At 41.0% G+C, this 23,730-nt stretch overlaps 1 protein-coding gene across 3 annotated transcripts in view; it reads right to left on the bottom strand.

Annotated features, from left to right (window-relative positions):
• The window catches only part of LOC128691742 (inter alpha-trypsin inhibitor, heavy chain 4-like), a 513,777-nt gene that overhangs the window by 262,736 nt on the left and 227,311 nt on the right, over positions 1-23,730 (bottom strand). The gene's annotated exons all lie outside the window — the stretch shown is intronic.

The raw sequence follows: 23,730 nt of genomic DNA, 5'->3' as shown, positions 1-23,730 counted from the left end.
AAGTATTTCTTCAGCCACAGAGGAGTCAGTAAGTGGAATAGTTTGGGAAGCGATGTAGTGGAGGCAGGATCTATACATAACTTCAAGCAGAGGTATGATAAAGACACAATAGTTTTTATAGTGCTATGTGTAGTGTGCCAGGCTCAGTATAACGGTTATGGAAGGTGCCATATAGGAAATGATTTGTGACTAGCAGTGAACGTAGATCAGTGAGGAGAAATGAAGATCAGGGATTAGCATAAACGCAGAGAGCAGAAAAGTTAAGAAATGGAAAAGGATTAGTGCTCCACCTGCCAGTCGGCAGCGGCAGCGGCAGCAGCGACCTCCAAGCTCCGTACTTTTCTCCAACTATCAGAGCTACCACTGCTCCTATGATGACCTAGTTACTTGCAAAACTGCACTACCCAACGTAGCACCCAGAATGACCAAAGATTACCAACAGTGAAACCTACAAATCGAACATAATAGAGATCAAAGGAAGACTGCCCACAAACCGAAAGCAACACCCCGCTGCCAGCCGAACAACGTAACCCTAAACTTTGTATAACTACAACTTCTTCTTAACTACAACAATTCCTGTAGTATTATGAGGCGCAATCTAAGAGGAAACAGCACCAAGGCCAGCAAGAAAACGCCGAAAAATCAACTATTCAACAAGTGTAGTCAGGAGGACGCCGGCCCAGCAACCACCCCACTCAAGGCGACACCACAACAATAACAACAAACATGGCTGCCACCAGCCCATCCTCCCCTCTCTTCCCCGGATTCAACCTACCAAGTAGTCTCTCAGGTATGACCAACGATCCAGATACCCTAAAGTCATGCACCACCAACTTAGTTATTGAAAATATGAATCTTCGAGAGACGCTAACAAATCAAGACACCAGGATGACACAACTCGAGAACAAAATCCTCAGTCTTGAACAAAAGTTATCAACACCAGGAATGACAAACTGTGGCAAGACCATCCAGACAGTCATAGATAGCCATACCCAACAAATAATATCTCTTAATACAAAGGTTGAAGAAGCAGTAAAAGAATGGAAGAACAACTTAGATAACCAGTTCAGCGACTACTTTGCTCTCCAAGAAGATAAAACTGAACAAGATAAACTATCGGACGCAGTAATAGTTAACAGTCCACTTTTTCCCAGTGATATGAACCAAACAAACAGTAAAGAAATTACTCTGCAGATCATAAAGGACCAAACAAGTGTTATTGTACCAGAGTCTGAAATAAAAGAAGCCAGGTTACTAGGATCCCATGGTAGAAAAAGTGTTATGCTTAGATTCCACTCACATGACAGAAAAAAGACTTAATTATTGCATCTATTAAAGTAAGGAAAGAGGTATACATAAACGAGTGTCTTACCAAAAAACGTCAGAACCTCCTGTATAGAGTCAGAAAACTTAAGCGGGAGAATAATGACACAATACACCAATGCTTCACACGGGATGGGAAAATTCTTGTTAGGAAAACAAATGTAGGTCAACTGTACACAATCACGAACGAGAATGATCTATCACGATTTCTCAGGGATACTAATCTTACAGAGAATAACTAAACAATGTCCAACTTAAAAGCCTACGTAGTGTAGTGTATGTTTTGCTCCATTATTGTTCAAATTTCATTGTACAATCTCTTAGTATTTAAATAATCAACTACCTCATTTTGTGATTTTACTAGTAAGCATAAGTCACCTTATGTAATTTTCTTATTTACTATTGTTTGCTTAAACATTAGCTGAATTGATACTTTCTCTGTCCATATTACTACCTCATATTTTTTTAAATACTATCAATTGATATTACCTACTAAAATTAATAATTATCATTCTTACTATAATTTCAATTTACTCTTAAACATTTTTGACATTTAATAACCATTACTTGTCTAATTACCTTTACCTGTTTTATACCACATTTACTATCTTAAAGTACTCTTAATTACCTTGTACTGCCATATAATCTCTAGTATAACTACCAGTGCAATATTGAATGAAATAAACATTACTTTTTCACTTTTTTTGTAATCATTATTACTTACTAAAATTTTATTAAACACCATATTTACTACCAGTCAACTTTACTTTTGTACATTAAACATTATTTTATACTTCCCATAACATTTTGTTGCCAAATTTTCAAGTTTGTAAATTCAACTCCAACCTTTATATTATCCTTTGTACCTGTCTACCATCTTACTATCATATTATAACCAAGACATTACCATTATTCATTGTTCTTACCTGTCCATTTAATTTTGTTTACCACTACTTGTTTCTTTAGTCACTTTTTATTGTGTGTTCCAATTACTTTTTTGCAAGTACCAAAACTATCTTTTGCTAGCTAGTACCAACTACCTCATTTTTTATTTTACTTTTTATTGTGCAATAAACTGCTCAACTTATTTAATAAAACAAATCAGATCTTACTCCTAAACCAATATTATCTCATAGTGACTATCTGTCCATTTAACTTGTTTACCATTACTTAATTGTAGTCCCTTATATATTTTTTTGTCCTTTATTTTAGCTTTATATAACTACCTTAGATCATATATTCACAATTGTTAAACTAATCAAGGTGCTATTCTCAGGTGCTAAAGTTAATAAGTTCACTATTTTGCCATTATACTCCAAAGCTCATTTATTTGATTACCACTTTATTGTTCACCACAACTTATATTAGTCCCTTTTATATTATAATTTTATATTATAATTCTAACTTTAAAGAATTACCTTTAAAGTACTACGTACTATCATATTCCCAAGCTCCATTATTTGATCATCACTTTATTTGTTCACCACAAATTATTTTAGTCCCTTTTATATTGTCTCCTTTATTTTAGCTTTAAAAACCTACCTTAGCTCATTATTTTTTACATTTGTTAAATAATTCAGGTGCTATTTTTTTTTTTTAGCTTTAGAATATTTACTTTATTTTTTTACTTAATTCTAACTATAGATTCACTAAAAATCTTATGATTACAAGCATTGATCCTGATACCAACCTCTTATTTAATGACTTAAATGATTCAAACAGTTACTGTAATTACTACACAGCAGAACAATCAAAGGCACTTCTCAGAGCCAACAACAACATAACTATCTTTAACTACAATATCAGATCTTTAAGCAAGCATTATGATGACCTCCTAGCATTACTAAATTCCTTGCACGCCAATATGTCCATCATTACACTAACTGAAACCTGGCTAAAGCCTGATACTACAGATGTCTATGCCATTCCTGGTTACACAGCCATACACAACTGTAGGCCAGACCAACAAGGGGGTGGCACAGCTATATACTACTCAGACCAACTAGAATGTATCACTAATACTTGCACAAGGGATGAACATGGGGAATATATAATAGCTAAATTCAAATCCAAATACCTACAAAAACCTCTCACAGTGATAAACATCTACAGAATTCCACAATCAAACATTAGCCAATTTAGTCAAAACCTAGGAAGTATGATAACTGATGCACGCATGAACAAAGATCACTTACTACTCTCAGGTGACTTCAATATAAATCTCCTGCAAGACCAGGACCCACACGTTACTGAATTCACAAACACAATGAGTAACTGCAAGTTGCTACCAACAGTAACAAAACCTACAAGAGTTACAGAGACTAGTGTTTCCCTACTTGACCACATCTGGACCAACACCATATCCCCTTTAAAATCAGGCATAATTACAGATAATACCACAGACCACTACCCTACTTTCCTCATAACAACTCTTGGTAAAATACCCCAAGACACTACTAAAGTCACCTTCAGACTTCACAATGAGGCAGCCATTAATAATTTCACAACAGCAGTAACAAATATTGACTGGCACACTGAGCTAGAAATCTACACAGATATTGACGAATGTTTTAATAATTTTCTAAAAAAGACCCAATACCTTTATAACAAGCACTGCCCTAAAAAAACTAAACATATGACAGCTAAGAGACTGAACAGTCCCTGGCTAACACCCAGCATTCTCAAATCCATAAATACAAAACACCGATATGAAAAACAGTACAGAATGGGTCACATAACCAGAGACCAAACAAAACGTTACTCGTCAATCCTAACCAGCCTGATAAGAAGGGCACAAAAAATTGTATTATGAGAACAGATTATCCAACTTACGAGGTGATATAAAAAAGACCTGGAAAACCCTATCAGAAATTCTGGGAACAAAAAAGATATCACGACATAGCGAAATAAAATTAGCAAAATCAGATGAACCCCAACTCCCACCAACAGAAACAGCAAACAGACTCAATGATTTCTTCTCCACTATAGGTCAAAACCTTGCCAATAATATCCCTAGCTCAGACACCCCACCAAATGACTACCTCACTGGCAACTACCCGAACACACTGTTCCTAGCTCCAACTAACGCATACGAAGTCTCCCTTATTATCAACGCACTGAAAAACAAGGCAGGAGATTTAAATACCTTACCACCCTTTATATACAAAAAAGCGTCACAAGTACTATCACCAATCATTGCAACACTCTTTAACAAATCCATTGAATCCTCCACCTTCCCTACAGTTCTCAAAATAGCAAGGGTCACCCCGATCCACAAAGGAGGAGACCAAACAGAGTTGAATAACTATAGGCCAATATCCAATTTACACCCTCTCTCAAAAATCTTCGAAAAATTAATTCATAAACGAATCTACTCCTACCTCATCTCCCATAACATTCTCAACCCCTGCCAATTTGGATTCAGGCCTAATAAAAATACTAATGATGCTATTATACACATGCTAGAACATATATACACGGCAATAGAGAAAAAAGAAGTCCCACTGGGGATCTTCATTGACTTACGTAAAGCTTTTGATACAGTTGACCATGACTTGCTCCATGTAAAATTGTCACACTATGGTATTAGAGGGCACTCCCTCAACTACCTCAAGTCTTACCTCAGCAACAGAAGCCAATATGTGTACGCAAATGGGGCAAGCTCTTCCGCACAACCAATTACAGTTGGTGTCCCACAGGGAAGTGTCCTTGGCCCTCTTCTCTTTCTCCTATACATAAATGACCTACCAAATGCTTCGCAATTATTCAAACCCACACTTTTTGCAGATGACACCACATACGTCTTCTCTCACCCGAGCCCAGTCACGCTAGCCAATACTGTAAACACCGAATTACAGAAAATATCTACCTGGATGAGGACTAACAAACTTACACTAAACATTGACAAAACCTACTTCATTCAGTTTGGTAGCAGAGCTACAGATGTACCTCTTAACATAACGATAAACGGATCACCTATCACAAAGCTAACAGAAGGAAAAATGTAGGCATACTATCGAAGATACGGTACTATGTTCCACAGTCAGCCCTCCTGGCCCTTTTTCACTCTCTTATTTACCCCTATCTCACCTATGGAATTTGTGCATGGGGCTCAACAACAACTAACCATCTCAGACCACTAATTACCCAACAAAAGGCTGCAGTTAGAATGATAACAAATTCTCACTACAGGCAGCACACTCCACCAATATTCAAAGCACTCAACCTACTCACCATACAAAACATCCATACTTACTATTGCCTTTATTACATACATAGAACACTTAACTCTGATATTAACCCTCCCCTCAAACATCTCCTTGCCAACCTCAACAGAACACATGACCATAATACAAGGCACAAATCACTCTTTGATGTTCCTCGTGTCCATCTCACGCTATGCAAAAACTCAATGCACATAAAAGGCCCTAAAATCTGGAATTCATTACCTGTAAATATAAAAGAAACACTACCTGTTTATAAATTCAAGTCTCTTCTCAAAGTTCACTTACTCACTCAAAACCAAATAAATACTGAATAACTGAACCATATAAATTGTATATCTTAAATGTTACTCACAATTATATCACACAAATGTTAAACCTAACTTTGTTATTTTTTTTTTAAATACACTACCTAACAGAATACTCCATTCTACTGAATGAACAACAATGCATACAACCATATGACCTGTCTTTGTAATACTCATTTGTATTTTATAGTTATCTGTTTACAATAATGTCTTATCACTGATTTCATCATTGCTTAGTTAATCTTAAGTTAATTTTATGCCAGCCCGTAATGCTATGCATATAAGTGGCTTTGGCATGCTGCTCTTACCTGTATTTTTTTGTACCTCTGTATGTATGCTAAAATTTATAAATAAATAAATAAATAAATAAATAAAACCACGGGAGAATATAAGATATTATTATTAATAAAAGTGAGGAGAGCAGTGTGTAGGCCTACAGATGATACCATACAGTGGGTCGTGTTTTATTTATTTATTTATTTATTTTCCAATTTGAGCACACATACAGAGGTACAAAAAAATACAGATAAGAGCAGCATGCCAAAGCCACTTATACTATGCATAGCATTACGGGCTGGCTTAAAATTAACTTAAGATTAACTAAGCAATGATGAAATCAGTGATAAAACATTAATGTAAACAGATTACTATAAAGCACAAGTGAGTATTACAAAGACAGGTCATATGGTTGCATTCAGTCATATGAAGGATTCTGTTAGGTAGTGTATTTAAAAAATAATAAAGTTAGATTCGGTTTTAGGTTTAACATTTATGTGATATAATTGTGAGAAACATTTAAGATATACAATTTATAAGGTTCAGTTATTCAGTATTTATTTGGTTTTGGGTGAGTAAGTGATCTTTGAGAAGAGACTTGAATTTATAAACAGGTAGTGTTTCTTTTATATTTACAGGTAATGAATTCCAGATTTTAGGGCCTTTTATGTGCATTGAGTTTTTGCCTAGTGTGAGATGGACACGAGGAACATCAAAGAGTGATCTGTGCCTTGTGTTATGGTCATGTGTTCTGTTGAGGTTGGCAAGGAGATGTTTGAGGGGAGGGTTAATATCAGAGTTAAGTGTTCTATGTATGTAATAGGTGCAGTAATAAGTATGGATGTTTTGTATGGTGAGTAGGTTTAATGTATTGAATATTGGTGGAGTGTGCTGCCTGTAGTGAGAATTTGTTATCATTCTAACTGCAGCCTTTTGTTGGGTAATTAGTGGTCTGAGATGGTTAATTGTTGTTGAGCCCCATGCACAAATTCCATAGGTGAGATAGGGGTAAATAAGAGAGTGATATAGGGCCAGGAGGGCTGACTGTGGAACATAGTACCGTATCTTCGATAGTATGCCTACAGTCTTGGAAATTTTCTTAGAAATTTGTTGTATATGTGTATGAAATTTGAGTCTATTATCAAGGTGGATTCCTAAGAATTTTCCCTCTGTTAGCTTTGTGATAGGTGATCCGTTTATCATTATGGTAAGAGGGACGTCTGTAGCTCTGTTACCAAACTGAATGAAGTAGGTTTTGTCAATGTTTAGTGTAAGTTTGTTAGTCCTCATCCAGGTAGATATTTTCTGTAGTTCGGTATTTACAGTATTGGCTAGCGTGACTGGGCTCGGGTGAGAGAAGACGTATGTAGTGTCATCTGCAAATAGTGTGGGTTTGAGTAATTGCGAAGCATTTGGAAGGTCATTTATGTATAGGAGAAAGAGAAGAGGGCCAAGGACACTTCCCTGTGGGACACCAACCGTAATTGGTTGCGCAGAAGAGTTTGCCCCATTTGTGTACACATATTGGCTTCTGTTGCTGAGGTATGACTTGAGGTAGTTGAGGGAGTGCCCTCTTATACCATAGTGTGACAATTTTACGTGGAGCAAGTCATGGTCAACTGTATCAAAAGCTTTACGTAAGTCAATGAAGATCCCCAGTGGGACTTCTTTTTTCTCTATTGCAGTATATATATGTTCTAGCATGTGTATAATAGCATCATTAGTATTTTTATTAGGCCTGAATCCAAATTGGCAGGGGTTTAGAATGTTTTGGGAGATAAGGTAGGAGTAGATTCGTTTATGAATTAATTTTTCGAAGATTTTTGAGAGAGGGTGTAAGTTGGATATTGGCCTATAGTTATTCAACTCTGTTTGGTCTCCTCCTTTGTGGATCGGGGTGACCCTTGCTATTTTGAGTACTGTAGGGAAGGTGGAGGATTCAATGGATTTGTTAAAGAGTGTTGCAATGATTGGTGATAGCACTTGTGACACTTTTTTGTATATAAAGGGTGGTAAGGTATTTAAATCTCCTGCCTTGTTTTTCAGTGCGTTGATAATAAGGGAGACTTCGTATGGGTTAGTCGGAGCTAGGAACAGTGTGTTCGGGTAGTTGCCGGTGAGGTAGTCATTTGGTGGGGTATCTGAGCTTGAAGGATTGTTTCTCATACCATATAAGGAATATAGCGAATGGTGAGGTATTGATGTTCAGTGATATAGTGATCTGAAATTGTAGATTACAGCAATTTGTCAAATGCCCAATACATAGTGTATAGTATATGGAATATATATATGGGTCGACCACCACCAGGAAAATTATTGCCAGAGGCGACAGAGAAATGTATACTATCGCACAGGTGTTATAACGAGGAAAAATGTTTTGAATAGGCAGTGATATAGTATACTGAATTGTGGATGAGAGTAATCCTTTTAAATCCGAGTGCTAGTGTTAGCTATGGTGTAATTATATGGGAACTGTGCAAGTTTACGGTCACCCCACTGAACCCCTCACCTCTCCCCCCGCCCCTTCGTACCCCAACCAGAGGGGGTGGTTCCCCCCCTGCTGGCACTCATTCCACTGACTCACCTCATCACCCCTGCTGGCACCCATACACGGACCCACCTCATCACCCCTGCTGGCACCCATACCACGGACCCACCTCATCACCCCTGCTGGCACCCATACACGGACCCACCTCATCACCCCTGCTGGCACCCATACCACGGACCCACCTCATCACCCCTGCTGGCACCCATACCACGGACCCACCTCATCACCCCTGCTGGCACCCATACCACGGACCCACCTCATCACCCCTGCTGGCACCCATACCACGGACCCACCTCATCACCCCTGCTGGCACCTATACCACGGACCCACCTCATCACCCCTGCTGGCACCTATACCACGGACCCACCTCATCACCCCTGCCGGCACCCATACCACGGACCCACCTCATCACCCCTGCTGGCACCTATACCACGGACCCACCTCATCACCCCTGCTGGCACCTATACCACGGACCCACCTCATCACCCCTGCCGGCACCCATACACGGACCCACCTCATCACCCCTGCCGGCACCCATACCACGGACCCACCTCATCACCCCTGCTGGCACCTATACCACGGACCCACCTCATCACCCCTGCTGGCACCTATACCACGGACCCACCTCATCACCCCTGCCGGCACCCATACACGGACCCACCTCATCACCCCTGCTGGCACCCATACCACGGACCCACCTCATCACCCCTGCTGTCACTCATACCACAGACCCACCTCATCACCCCTGCTGGCACTCATACCACGGACCCACCTCATCACCCCTGCTGGCACCTATACCACGGACCCACCTCATCACCCCTGCTGGCACTCATACCACGGACCCACCTCATCACCCCTGCTGGCACCCATACCACGGACCCACCTCATCACCCCTGCTGGCACTCATACCACGGACCCACCTCATCACCCCTGCTGGCACCTATACCACGGACCCACCTCATCACCCCTGCTGGCACCCATACCACGGACCCACCTCATCACCCCTGTTGACACCTATGCCACGGACCCACCTCATCACCCCTGCTGGCACCCATACCACGGACCCACCTCATCACCCTTGCTGACACCTATACCACGGACCCACCTCATCACTCCTGCTGGCACCCATACCACGTACCCACCTCATGACCCTTGCTGGCACCTATACCACGGACCCACCTCATCACCCCTGCTGGCACCCATACCACGGACCCACATCACCAAACCAAGCAAAGTGGAGACGTGGGGATACAAACTGGATGAGTATTAAGCCATAGTAGAAGTAATAAAATAAGAGATAGTGGATCAATGTGCAGGGAGACAGTGAACATGCAGTGACTGGATAGTGGAAAAGGATAAACCACCACCAATCCTCTCGCCACCCTCCCCCTCCGACACCCCAACCAGCGGGGTTGGTCCTCATCCCCCATGGCACCCATACCCCTGACCACGGAACTACCTTTCATCGCCTAAACCCAGCCACCACCACTACATATAACTGCCCAGGACAAGCTAAAGAACAGTGATCATGACAGAAATAAGATGCTGTGGGATGTATGATGTATGATGTCATACATCATAAAAGTTTTTTTTTAATGTGTAATAAGTCCCCATACTAATTACATCCCACATATCCATGCATTAACCACATAACACCACACCGAGTACAGAGCTGAAAGGTAAAGTGAAGCCCAGGATAAAATGAATAGTAGTGATCATGACAGGAATCAGATGCTGTAGGATGTATGATATATGATGTTATACAACAAGTTTTTAATGTGTAATAAGTCTCCATACTAATTAGATCCCACATACCCATGCATTGACCTATAACACCCACACCTGCGTGCAGAGCTGAAAGGAAAAGTGAAGATCAGGTTCTTGTGGTACCCAGATGCAAATAGGATACAAGCAGGATGGCAATACAGTATACCTGTGGGACATGTGAAAAGGGTCTTGGGAAAAAATTTAGAATCACATGCAACCTTTGCTTTTCAAAACATCATGTTACCTGTGCAAGAATAAACATTGCAACCAAAAATGACATCTATCTATATAAGTGTTTCTGGATCTGCATCAAGGATTTGGAACTATGGACAGATATCAGGAAAGCACTCAGGAGGTTAATAAACAATAAACACAAAAAAAAGAGGAGCTATTGAATAGTCTACCTGGAATATATAGAGCATGGGAAGATAAGAGAGGAGTAAAGTCTAACACACAGAATGCCCAGTCTACAAAAACTGACCCAAAAATAAGCAGATACACACTGGAAAAAACACAGGAAACAAACACAACAGCACGCTCAGTCCCCAGCCTTAGAGCTGATCCAGACCCAACCCCCACCCATTGTGAAAATACGGATTCAATCAAAGTTTATTCTCTATAAGGATTACAATGCTGGGTTTACAGATTTTGGTTATTGTGTGGTTTACATGTAATAAAATACTAATTACAGAGGGGGCCACTAGAACACCTAGCAAGGCTAGGCATCTTGGGCAAATTTAGATTAATTCTTAACCCTAAATTATTACAAATTGTGGAGTAAGTTGACTAAATACTAAATGACTAAATACTAAGTGACTAAATAGTATTTTGTGAGTTTAGCAATGTGAATGCTTTTGTTTTGGCACAATACATAGTTTCCATATTGGAGTATCACAGGCAAACTTGTGACTAGTTAGGAATCATTATTTTAAGATTAAGATACGTATTTCTGTGCTTATAGTCAAATGGGTGAGTGAGTGAGTGTAAGTGTGAACCACAAGGTGGTTTTTATGTAGTTAGTTGACGAGGTGTATCAGGGAGATAAGATGTTTTCTAACGGTAGTTTTGAAGGTGATGAATGTGTCTGCAGTTCTAGAGTTTTCAGGTAGGGTGTTCCAGATTTTAGGGCCTTTAACATACATTGAATTTTTGTATAGATTTAGTCGGACACGGGGAATGTCGTAGAGATGTTTGTGTCTGGTGTTATGCTTGTGGGTCCTGTCACAACTATCAAGAAAGCATTTTAGGTCAAGGTTAATATTGGAATTTAAGGTCCTGTAGATATAGACTGCACAGTAGTAAGTGTGGATGTGCTGAACAGGGAGTAAGTTTAGTTCTATGAAGAGTGGGGGATGGGAGTGTTGCCACGGATGGGATTTAGTGATTATTCATCCTGCGGCTTTTTGTTGAGTTATTATTGGCTTTAGGTGTGTTGCTGCAGTTGAATCCCAAACACAAATAGCATAGGTGAGGTATGGATAAATGAATGAATGGTACAGTGTGAGAAGGGCATTTTGCGGCACGTAGTATCGTATTTTGGAGAGGATCCCAACTGTTTTGGATACTTTTTTTGATATGTGTTGGATATGGGTGCTGAAATTCAGGTTGTTGTCGAGGTATAGGCCTAGGAATTTGCCCTCATTATGTCTGGCAATTAGAGTGCTGTCAATCTTAATGTTTAGTTGTGCAGCACCTGCTCTGCTACCAAACATAATATAGTAGGTTTTGTCAGTGTTAAGTGTAAGTTTATTGGCTGTCATCCAAGTTGATATTTTGAGCAGCTCCTCATTAACAATGGTGTTGAGGGTGGCAAGATTAGGGTGGGAGATGACATAAGTCGTGTCGTCAGCAAAGAGAATGGGATTCAGGTGTTGGGATACGTTAGGAAGATCATTGATGTAAATGAGGAAGAGCAGGGGACCAAGGACTCTCCCTTGTGGAACTCCAGTGTCAAGTGGCTGTGTTGATGATGCTGTGTCTTTAATGGTGACATACTGATACCTATTAGTAAGGTAAGATTTGAAATATGCAAGCGCATGGCCTCTTATACCATAATGGTCAAGTTTGTGGAGTAGGATGCCGTGGTCTACTGTGTCAAAAGGTTTTCTTAGGTCAATAAAAATTCCTAGTGGATATTTCTTATTTTCCAATGCTGTGTAAAGTAGATCTAGCATTTTTACAATTGCATCATTAGTGCTTTTATTTTTCCTGTAACCAAATTGGCAGGGGTTAAGTATGTTTAGTGCCGTTATAAATGAATAGAGTCTCCTGTGCACGAGTTTCTCGAAGATTTTGGATAGCAATGGTAAGTTTGATATTGGCCTATAGTTGTTTACATCTGTAGGGTCACCACCTTTATGTATTGGTGTAACTCTTGCTGTCTTGAGTAGTTTCGGGAAGGTGCTAGTTTCTAGTGACTTGTTAAAAAGTAATGAAATAGCATGCGAGAGGACATGGGCCGCTCGCTTGTACAATAATGGTGGGACGTGAGACAGGTTCCCTCTGTTATTTTTAAGTGACTTTATAATCTCAGTGACTTTGGCGGGCTCAGTTGGTACAAGATAGAAGGTATTTGGGAAATTCCCATCTAGACAGTCCCCGGCACGGGCATTGGTACTTCGGATTTTACTGGCGAGATTAGATCCTATGGTTGAGAAGAAGTCGTTTATCTTGTTAGCTGTGTCAGTGGGATGCAGTGGTGTTTCGTTAGGTTTAGTTAGAACAATATTCTTATTTTTTTTCAGTTTGTGGATCCCCAGAATCTGAGTGTTTTCCAGGTCTTTTTTATATCTCCTCTTGTGCCAGTGAATCTGCTAGAGTAGTATAGTTGTTTGGCTTTCTTTATTACTTTGGTGAGAACTGATGAATAGTGTTTAAGAATATCTTTGTGTATTTAACCCTGTCTATATTGCTTTTCATATTGGTATTTCTTATCATTGGATTTCAGAATGGTGCTGGTTAGCCATGGGCAACCGAGCCGTTTATTCGTGATCTGTTTCGTTTGTATAGGACAATGTTTGTTGTATAGTCTAAGTAATTTGTTAAGATAATTGGCCTTGGAGAATTCTGTAGGCCAGTCAACAGTCTCTAGGTCTGCTGTGAACTTCCTTATTGAGGCCTCGTCATGGAGTCTAAATGAAACAATACCACGGGTGGGGTTTGATCCCGCAGGCAGGGAGTCTCAAACCCCACCTGTGGTATGGTTTGTTTGCAATCGTTTCATTACGATTTCGTGAGTCAGTCTAAATGAAACTTTGTTGTATTCCAGTGGTGGTTTACTAATGTTTGTTAAGAGGAAGGTTGGGTAGTGGTCAGTAGTGCTGTCTGTGATTATCCCTGATTTAAGGGTGGCTAGTATATTGGTCCATATGTGGTCTATTATAGTTGCACTTGTTTCAGTGAGCCTGGTTGGTTTAGTTATTGTTGGTATGAGAAGTGTGCTGTTCATATTGTTGATGAAATCAGTTACAGGCTGATCATCTAGTAGGCCAAGATTGATAATGAAGTCTCGAGCTAAGAGAAGGTGGTGCTTGTTCATTTGTCTGTTTGTTATTAGTGCCTTAATTTCTCATTTAAATTTGGGATGTTTGTATGGGGTATCCGGTAAATGGCACCGATTGTTATAGGCGTCTTAAGGTTTTTTACAGTAAAATTAGCAAAAATGTTTTCCCCATATTCTGCCATAGCCCCTAGTACAGATGTGGTAGAGGAGACCTCCTCTGGGGTAGACTCTTCTGCAGCCATCACAGCCATAGCCTCTAGTACAGATGTAGTCGGGGAGTCCCCTCCCAAGAAAAATGTTGGTGCCATGACAACAGATAGAGGTGTCTATGGTTTGGCTATGGAGGACTGTAGTGCAGCTCTAGAGCCGGCACAGATTAGGAATACATCCAGCATGAACTGTACCCAGCCAAAAACAAAATGCTGCAAATTCTTTGTTTGGGGTATCTGTAAACACGGAATATCAGGGAAAACGAATGGAGCATGCAACTTTGAGCATCCCAAAAAATGCCGTGACCTCCTGTCTAAGGGAGTGTGTCGTTCTACCTCTTGCATATACTTCCACCCTGAGATGTGTCAGTCTTCAGTCCTTGAAAAACAATGTTACAATACCAATTGCACTGCATACCATTAAAAGGGACCAGGAGGCACACACCCAGTACAACATATCATAGTAGCTATGGTAGCTATGACAACACCCCAAGTGATTTTTTAGTGGCAGGAAACGAAGAAAGAAAATGGAAAGAGATAACCAAAATTGTCCACCACCTTGGAGCCTTGTTGGACTGGAGGCACAGCCAGTGGCGCCTCCGGGCTCACAGCTACTGATGCCAACAACAAAATCCCCCCAACAAACACGCAACACAACCTCATTTATATTTGCTAATATACAGGTCCTTAAGCCATCCACCAACAACAAAATACCTTTCATTAGTGGACTTCTAGGGGAGTCAAATGCACTGTTTGCAGCCTTCACAGAGACCCACGCAAAAGATTACTTTGACAATGAACTATGGATACCTGGATACAACCTCTTCAGATGCGACAGAAAGAACAGGCAACAAGGGAGGGTTGGCCTGTATGTGAAAGAGTCTCTCATTTGCACAGAGATACTGAACACCACGAATGATGTAGTTGAAGTTCTGACAGTAAAAATCGAGAACCAAAACTTAGTCATTGTACTTGTATATAAGCCACCGGATGCAACTTCCCAACAGTTCAAAAAACAACTGTCAAAAATTGACTCCTGTCTGGATAACTTTCCAGTCCCATCCCCAAACATCTTGCTGCTTGGTGACTTCAATCTAAGTTACACAAAATGGAAGAATATAGCAAATAATGTTGTAGCAGAAATAATCCCTGGAGGCAGCTCAGATGAAAAGCCACACACACAGGAGCTGCTGAGTTTCTGCAACAAACACAACCTAAGTCAGCAAATAGTGGAGCCAACAAGACTGGAGAACACTCTGGACCTTATTTTCACAAATAATGAGGACCTGGTAAGGAATATAACAATATAAAAAACAACAAATTCTGATCACAATCTAATCGATGTCCAAACTTGAATGCGCAGGAGTCCTGATCGGCAAGATGCATATAGTTATGAGAGTACATTTACCAAATTCAACTTCAACAACAAGAACATCATCTGGGATCAGGTAAACTATGCCCTAAATGAAACATGCTGGGAGGATATCTTAAATTACATGGACCCTAACCAATGCCTCGAAAAGATCACCCTCCTGGTAGCTGAAGTATGTTCAAGGTATATTCCTATAAGACAAAAGAAAAGAAGAAGTAAACTGGAGGGAGAGAGAGACGCTCCTTCTACAGGAGAAGACGAAGAATCATTGAGCTCCTCAAGAATGCCAAATTATCTGGTACACGGAAGGAAGTGCTAACCAGGGAAGTGGAAAATATTGAACTGAAGTTAAAGGACTCATACAGGATCCAGGACAGACAAGAGGAGCTAAAAGCGATTAATGAAATTGAAAGAAATTCGAAATATTTCTTTTCATATACCAAAAACAAGTCAAAAACCACTTCTAGTATAGGGCCCCTGCTCAGACAAGACGGATCTTACACAGGCGACAACAAAGAAATGAGTGAGATACTGAAATCGCAGTATGACTCAGTGTTCAGCGAGCCACTAACAAGCTTAAAGATAAACAATCCAAACAACTTTAGCATGAATGAGCCTCAAAAACCTGCCAATGTAGGCCAGATTTATGACATAACCCTAACTCCACTAGACTTTGAGAAAGCCATCGACGACATGCCCATGCACTCAGCCCCAGACCCAAACTCGTGGAACTAGGTGTTCATTAAAAACTGCAAGAAACTCCTCTCACGGGCCCTAAGTATGCTATGGAGAAGGAGCTTAGACACAGGCGAGATTCCACAGTCACTAAAAACAACAGATATAGCCCCACTCCATAAAGGTGGCAGCAAAGCAGTAGCTAAGAACTATAGACCAATAGCTTTAACGTCCCACATCATAAAAATCTTTGAAAGAGTTCTAAGAAGCAGGATAGCAAACCACCTGGACTCCCAAAAATTGCACAACTCAGGGCAACATGGTTTCAGAGCAGGTCGCTCCTGCCTCTCGCAACTGCTAGACGACTATGATATGGTCCTACATGCACTGGAAAACAAACAGAATGCAGATGTAGTATACAAAGACTTTGCAAAAGCCTTTGACTAGTGCGACCATAGTGTAATAGCACACAAAATGCGTGATAAAGGGATAACTGGCAAAGTAGGGAGATGGATCTTCAACTTTCTAACCAATCGCACACAAAGAGTAGTGGTAAACAGAGTTAAATCAGATGCTGCCATAGTGAAGAGCTCTGTCCCACAAGGCACAGTATTCGCAACTATCCTGTTCTTTATTCTTATATCAGACACAGACAGAGATGTAAACCACAGCACTGTATCATCTTCTGCAGACGATGCTAGGATCTGCATGAGAGTGTCATCCATTGAGGACACGGCAAAGCTCCAAGAAGATATAAACCAAGTTTTCCAATGGACAACAGAGAACAATATGATGTTCAATGAAGACACATTCAACTACTCCGTTACGGAAAACTGGAGGAAATAATAACTAGGACTGAATATACTACAAACTCCAATCACACAATAGAGCGGAAAAGTAATGTGAAGGACCGAGGTGTGGTAATGTCAGAAGACCTCACCTTCAAGGACCAAAACAATGCCACTATCACATCTGCGAGGAAACTGATAAGATGGATAATGAGAACATTCAAGACAAGAGATGCTAAGCCAATGATGATCCTTTTTAAATCACTTATTCTCTCTAGGCTGGAATACTGCTGTACATTAACATCCCCATTCAAGGCAGGTGAAATTGCAGAACTAGAGAATGTACAAAGAACAATTACTGCACGGATAAGTTCCATCAAACACCTTAACTACTGGGAGCGCCTGGAAGCACTTGACTTGTACTCGCTAGAGCGCAGGCGAGAGAGATATATCATAATCTACACCTGGAAGATTCTGGAGGGACTGGTCCCTAATATGCACACAGAAATCACTCAATAAAAAAGCAAAAGACTTGGCAGGCGATGCAACATACCCCCAGTGAAAAGTCACTGGTACACTAAGAGAAAACGCAATTAGTGTCCGGGGCCCAAGACTGTTCAACAGCCTCCCACCAGCAATAAGGGGCATTACGGGAAGACCCCTGATTGTCTTCAAGAGGGAGCTGGACAGATACCTAAAGACGGTGCCGGATCAGCCGGGCTGTGGTTCGTACGTTGGATTGCGTGCGGCCAGCAGTAACAGCCTCGTTGATCAGGCCCTGATCCACCGGGAGGCCGGGCCGCGGGGGCGTTGATCCCCGGAATGCCCTCCAGGTAGACTCCAGGTAGACAAACACACACAAATGCACACACACAAACACACACACAAAGGTTTGCAACAAGACTAGTCTCGGAGCTAACGGGTATGTCCTACGAGGAGAGGTTAAGGGAAATCGACCTGACGACACTGGAGGACAGGAGTGACAGGGGGGATATGATAACGACATATAAAATAATGAGAGGAATCGACAAGCTGGACAGAGACAGGATGTTCCAGAGATGGGACACAGCAACAAGGGGTCACAGTTGGAAGTTGATGACTCAGATGAATCACAGGGATGTTAGGAAGTATTGCTTCAGTCACAGAGTTGTCAGGAATTGGAATAGTCTAGGAAGTGATGTAGTGGAGGCAGGATCCATACATAGCTTTAAGAAGAGGTGTGATGAAGCTCATGGAGCAGGAAGAATGGCCTAGTAGCGACCAGTGAAGAGGTGGGGCCAGGAGCTGTGAATCGACCCCTGCAGCAACAACTAGGTGAGTACAACTAGGTGAGTACACACACACACACACATACACACACACACACACACTCACACACACACACACACACACACACATATATATATATATATATATATATATATATATATATATATATATATATATATATATATATATATTTTTTTTTATATTTTTTTTTTTTCAACAAGTCGGCCGTCTCCCACCGAGGCAGGGTGACCCAAAAAAGAAAGAAAATCCTCAAAAAAAGAAAACACTCTCATCATCATTCAACACTTTCACCACACTCACACATTATCACTGCTTTTGCAGAGGTGCTCAGAATACAACAGTTTAGAAGCATATACGTATAAAGATACACAACATATCCCCCCAAACTGCCAATATCCCAAACCCCTCCTTTAAAGTGCAGGCATTGTACTTCCCATTTCCAGGACTAAAGTCCGACTATATGAAAATAACCGGTTTCCCTGAATCCCTTCACTAAATATTACCCTGCTCACACTCCAACAGATCGTCAGGTCCCAAGTATCATTCGTCTCCATTCACTCCTATCTAACATGCTCATGCACGCTTGCTGGAAGTCCAAGCCCCTCGCCCACAAAACCTCCTTTACCCCCTCTTTCCAACCCTTTCGAGGACGACCCCTACCCCTCCTTCCTTCCCCTATAGATTTATATGCTTTCCATGTCATTCTACTTTGATCCATTCTCTCTAAATGACCAAACCATCTCAACAACCCCTCTTCAGCCTCTGACTAATACTTTTATTAACTCCACACCTTCTCCTAATTTCCACACTCCGAATTTTCTGCATAATATTTACACCACACATTGCCCTTAGACAGGACATCTCCACTGCCTCCAACCGTCTCCTCGCTGTTGCATTTACAACCCAAGCTTCACACCCATATAAGAGTGTTGGTACTACTATACTTTCATACATTCCCTTCTTTGCCTCTATAGATAACGTTTTTTGACTCCACATGTACCTCAACGAACCACTTACTTTTTTTCCCTCATCAATTCTATGATTAACCTCATCCTTCATAAATCCATCCTCCGACACGTCAACTCCCAAGTATTTGAAAACATTCACTTCTTCCATACTCCTCCTCCCCAATTTTATATCAAATTTTTCTTTAAATCATTTGATACCCTCATCACCTTACTCTTTTCTATGTTCACTTTCAACTTTCTACCTTTACACACATTCTCAAACTCATTCACTAACCTTTGCAATTTTTCTTTAGAATCTCCCATAAGCACAGTATCATCAGCAATAAGTGACTGTGTCAATTCCCATTTTGAATTTGATTCCCCATAATTTAATCCCACCCCTCTTTACAGCATTTAGTAACTTACCACCTATTCCATATACTTGCAACATCTGCCACATTGCTCCCCTATCCACTCTATCATATGCCTTTTCTAAATCCATAAATGCAATAAAAACTTCCCTACCTTTATCTAAATACTGTTCACATATATGCTTAAATGTAAACACTTGATCTACACATCCCCTACCCACTCTAAAACCTCCTTGCTCATCCGCAATCCTACATTCTGTCTTACCTCTAATTCTTTCAATTATAACCCTACCGTATACTTTTCCTGGTATACTCAATAAACTTATTCCTCTATAATTTTTACAATCTCTTTTGTCCCCTTTCCCTTTATATAAAGGGACTATACATGCTCTCCGCCAATCCCTAGGTACCTTCCCCTCTTTCATACATTTATTAAACAAAAGTACCAACCACTCCAACACTATATCCCCCCCTGCTTTTAACATTTCTGTCATGATCCCATCAGTTCCAGCTGCTTTACCCCCTTTCATTCTACGTAATGCCTCACGTACCTCCACCACACTTACATTCTGCTCTTCTTCACTCCTAAAAGATGGTATACCTCCTTGGCCAGTGCATGAAATTACCGCCTCCCTTTCTTCCTCAACATTTAAAAGTTCCTCAAAATATTCTCGCCATCTACCTAATACCTCCAGCTCCCCATCTACTAACTCCCCTACTCTGTTTTTAACTGACAAATCCATACTTTCCCTAGGCTTTCTTAACTTGTTTAACTCACTCCAAAATTTTTTCTTGTTTTCATTAAAATTTCTTGACAGTGCCTCTCCCACTCTATCATCTGCTCTCCTTTTGCACTCTCTCACCACTCTCTTCACCTTTCTTTTACTCTCCATATACTCTGCTCTTCTTATAACACTTCTGCTTTGTAAAAACCTCTCATAAGCTACCTTTTTCTCTTTTATCACACCCTTTACTTCATCATTCCACCAATCACTCCTCTTTCCTCCTGCCCCCACCCTCCTATAACCACAAACTTCTGCCCCACATTCTAATACTGCATTTTTAAAACTATTCCAACCCTCTTCATCCCCACCACTACTCATCTTTGCACTAGCCCACCTTTCTGCCAATAGTCGCTTATATCTCGCCCGAACTTCCTCCTCCCTTAGTTTATACACTTTCACCTCCCTCTTACTTGTTGTTGCCACCTTCCTCTTTTCCCATCTACCTCTTACTCTAACTGTAGCTACAACTAAATAATGATCCTATATATCAGTTGCCCCTCTATAAACATGTACATCCTGGAGCCTACCCATCAACCTTTTATCCACCAATACATAATCTAACAAACTACTTTCATTACGTGCTACATCATTGTTTATAAATAATCGTGAGGTAACGCTGACATCTCGTATATAAAAAAACTGCAGATGACACCAGATCTGGGAAATGCGCAGCTTCAAAAAACATACCGTGTGAGTACTGTGAGTGTCGTGAAGAGATCAGAGCTGTGGTCGGACACGTGGAGGATCACTTTCAACGTTGGCAAGTAGAAAGTAGATGCGCCTGGATGATAACAGTTTCAACCATGAATGCAAAATGTTTGGCAGCAAACTCACAGAAACGAAAGAGGAAAAGTGCCAAGGAGTAACTATAATGAACGATCTCAAAAGTACCAAGTAATGTCTATCTCAAAAGTACCAAGTAAAGCTTATTTACGAGCAGCAAAGAGGACAGAAAGTTAAGTTTCATAGTCAAACTTTGAGTACAATTTGACAACAGATACCACATCAGTGCTCTATAAAGCGCTTGCTAGACAGCAACTTTAATATACCGTCTAAACCTGGTCTCCATATTACACATGAAACGACGAATACCGGAGAGGGTGAGGAGAGAAGCTACCGAACCCGCAGCATCACTCAGAAACAAACTGTATTGAATGGCTTTGACATGCTTGTAGACGCAAGACAATTCCTTAAATCTGAAATGAAACTGCAAGGCAGAAGATTCAGGATGAACGAGTGGAAAGATGTCTGACGAGCATAATCAGAGCAGACTGGAGGAATTGCTCGCTAAAATTGTAATAGCTGAATAAGCACCTTGCAAATGCAGTGTTCAGCCAGACAATCTGAGGAAAACGAACTTCTGATTGTTCAGCAACTGCATCAGGACGATTAGTTGACAACTAGCCCACCAGGTAAATAAGCTGTGGCAGAAGTTGTTGGTCGTGTTAGTCATTGCAGAGCTGGTGTTAACCAGAAGTAGAACCACTGATACACACAGCTCTGTGACTGTCAGTGGAATAGCACCAGTAGTTAACACAGACATAGTTTAAATTTAGTAGAGGTTGTTGTAGTCCATATTTTCCATCCATATCGATCTCCACTGTAAATTCCAAACTATTTTTCAATACTTTGTGTTGTATTCTTCTGCCTCCTTTCCCTCCTGTTTTCATGCCGGAGGAAATGGAGGATGGGGAGAGACCTTTCGATCCTCTATTCTTAACTCGTGCACCTATACATAATACACGATAGTCTTCAATCTAGAAGGAAGCAGATAGTTCGTCTTAGCTGATAGCCTCTGTGTGGACTTGCAAGTCCCCCTCTCATACACTAAGTAGCATTCTCTCCCTCTCTCCCTCGCTCTCTCTCTCTCTCTCTCTCTCTCTCTCTCTCTCTCTCTCTCTCTCTCTCTCTCTCTCTCTCTCTCTCTCTCTCTCTCTCTCTCTCTCTCTCTCTCTCTCTCTCTCTCCACAGCTAGAAATTTAGAGAACAAAGCATCGGAATCCATATCAGCTCTATATGAAGCATCTGTCAGACCACTTCTTGAATATACTGTCCAGTTTTAGTCACCAAATTACATGAAAGGCAAAGATTACTGGAGTGGAGACAGGAGAGCCGCCCAGCTCATACCTTCACGCAGAAACTAACAGTATAAACAAAGACTAAAGGCACTCTACCTTTTCTCTCCCGGAAAACGATGACAGCGAGATCATATTCTAACCTTTAATTAAGATAGTGAATGATTTTGTTACACTCAAACACGAAGAACGATTTGAACTGCAGAACGAGTTAATAATTTTACTAAACAATAGAATGTAACTTCGAGACAAGAAAAGAAGCAAGAGAATGCGCAAAGGAATTTTCTTTTTGGCAGATAGAATGATGGCAGACTCCTTCCCTAAATTGCAAATGCAAAGAAAATGCCGTCCATCTTAACCATAATTTATAAAGGGTGGACCGGTAAGCCGGCGGATGGTCTCGGTCGGATGACCAAAAAGTCCAGGAAACACTTGTCCTGTTTATTGACAAATCTTACTTAACCTAATCTTTAATAACCATCTGAACCAGCACTCTGCAACCATAGGACTCTGTTAAATACAATGATGGGGCACTCTGAAATCACTGGACTCCTACTGTTGATACAGCAACTACATCAGGACCTACACTCAAGACTGATCAACCCAAGTTAGTAACAGTAGTGTGATATCAGTGATGGACGTGGTAGTTATAGGAGTGGTGCTCGTCCACCTGCGCCACACTACCCAGAATTAGGAATAATGGAAACTAGAAATCGAACCCCTGGCTGTCTTTAAGAGGAAGCTGGACAGGCACCTAAAGTCAGTTTCTGGCCAGTCGAGCTGTGGTTCTTACGTCGGTACGACCCAGGGCCTTGCGGTGGATCAGGCCAGGATCCACCGCAAGGCCTGGTCGTGGACCGGGTCGCGGTGGCGTTGACCTCTGAAACACCCTCCAGGTATACTGGTACACACAGCAGTGTCGGTGGCAGTAACGAGAGTAGTTTCTGCAGAAACACACCAGTACTGAAACCTAACACTAGTTTTGTAGCCAAATACCTTCCATCCATTTTTATCTCTCCTGCCCATTCCATGATGTTTTTCCAATAAGGTATGGCACATTTTTTCTCAAATTTATGCCAGCGGAGGCCGGAGGGAGTGGAGAGAAGGGAAGAAATCCTTCTGCTTTAATATCCCTGCCTCAAACACCATAGGATTATACATGACAGTCTATAATCTAGACAGATGTAGATAATCTTCAGCACATTGCGTGGGTGTGGTCTTGAAATTCCTCTGTCTTACCAATATTCTCTCTCTCTCCACAATACAGGTTT

This window comes from Cherax quadricarinatus, chromosome 6 (genome assembly GCF_038502225.1).
Source record: "Cherax quadricarinatus isolate ZL_2023a chromosome 6, ASM3850222v1, whole genome shotgun sequence".
Classification (NCBI taxonomy): Eukaryota; Metazoa; Arthropoda; class Malacostraca; order Decapoda; family Parastacidae; genus Cherax; species Cherax quadricarinatus.
Note: the sequence above shows the minus strand (reverse complement) of the source record. Positions and strands in the feature narration are given on the sequence as shown.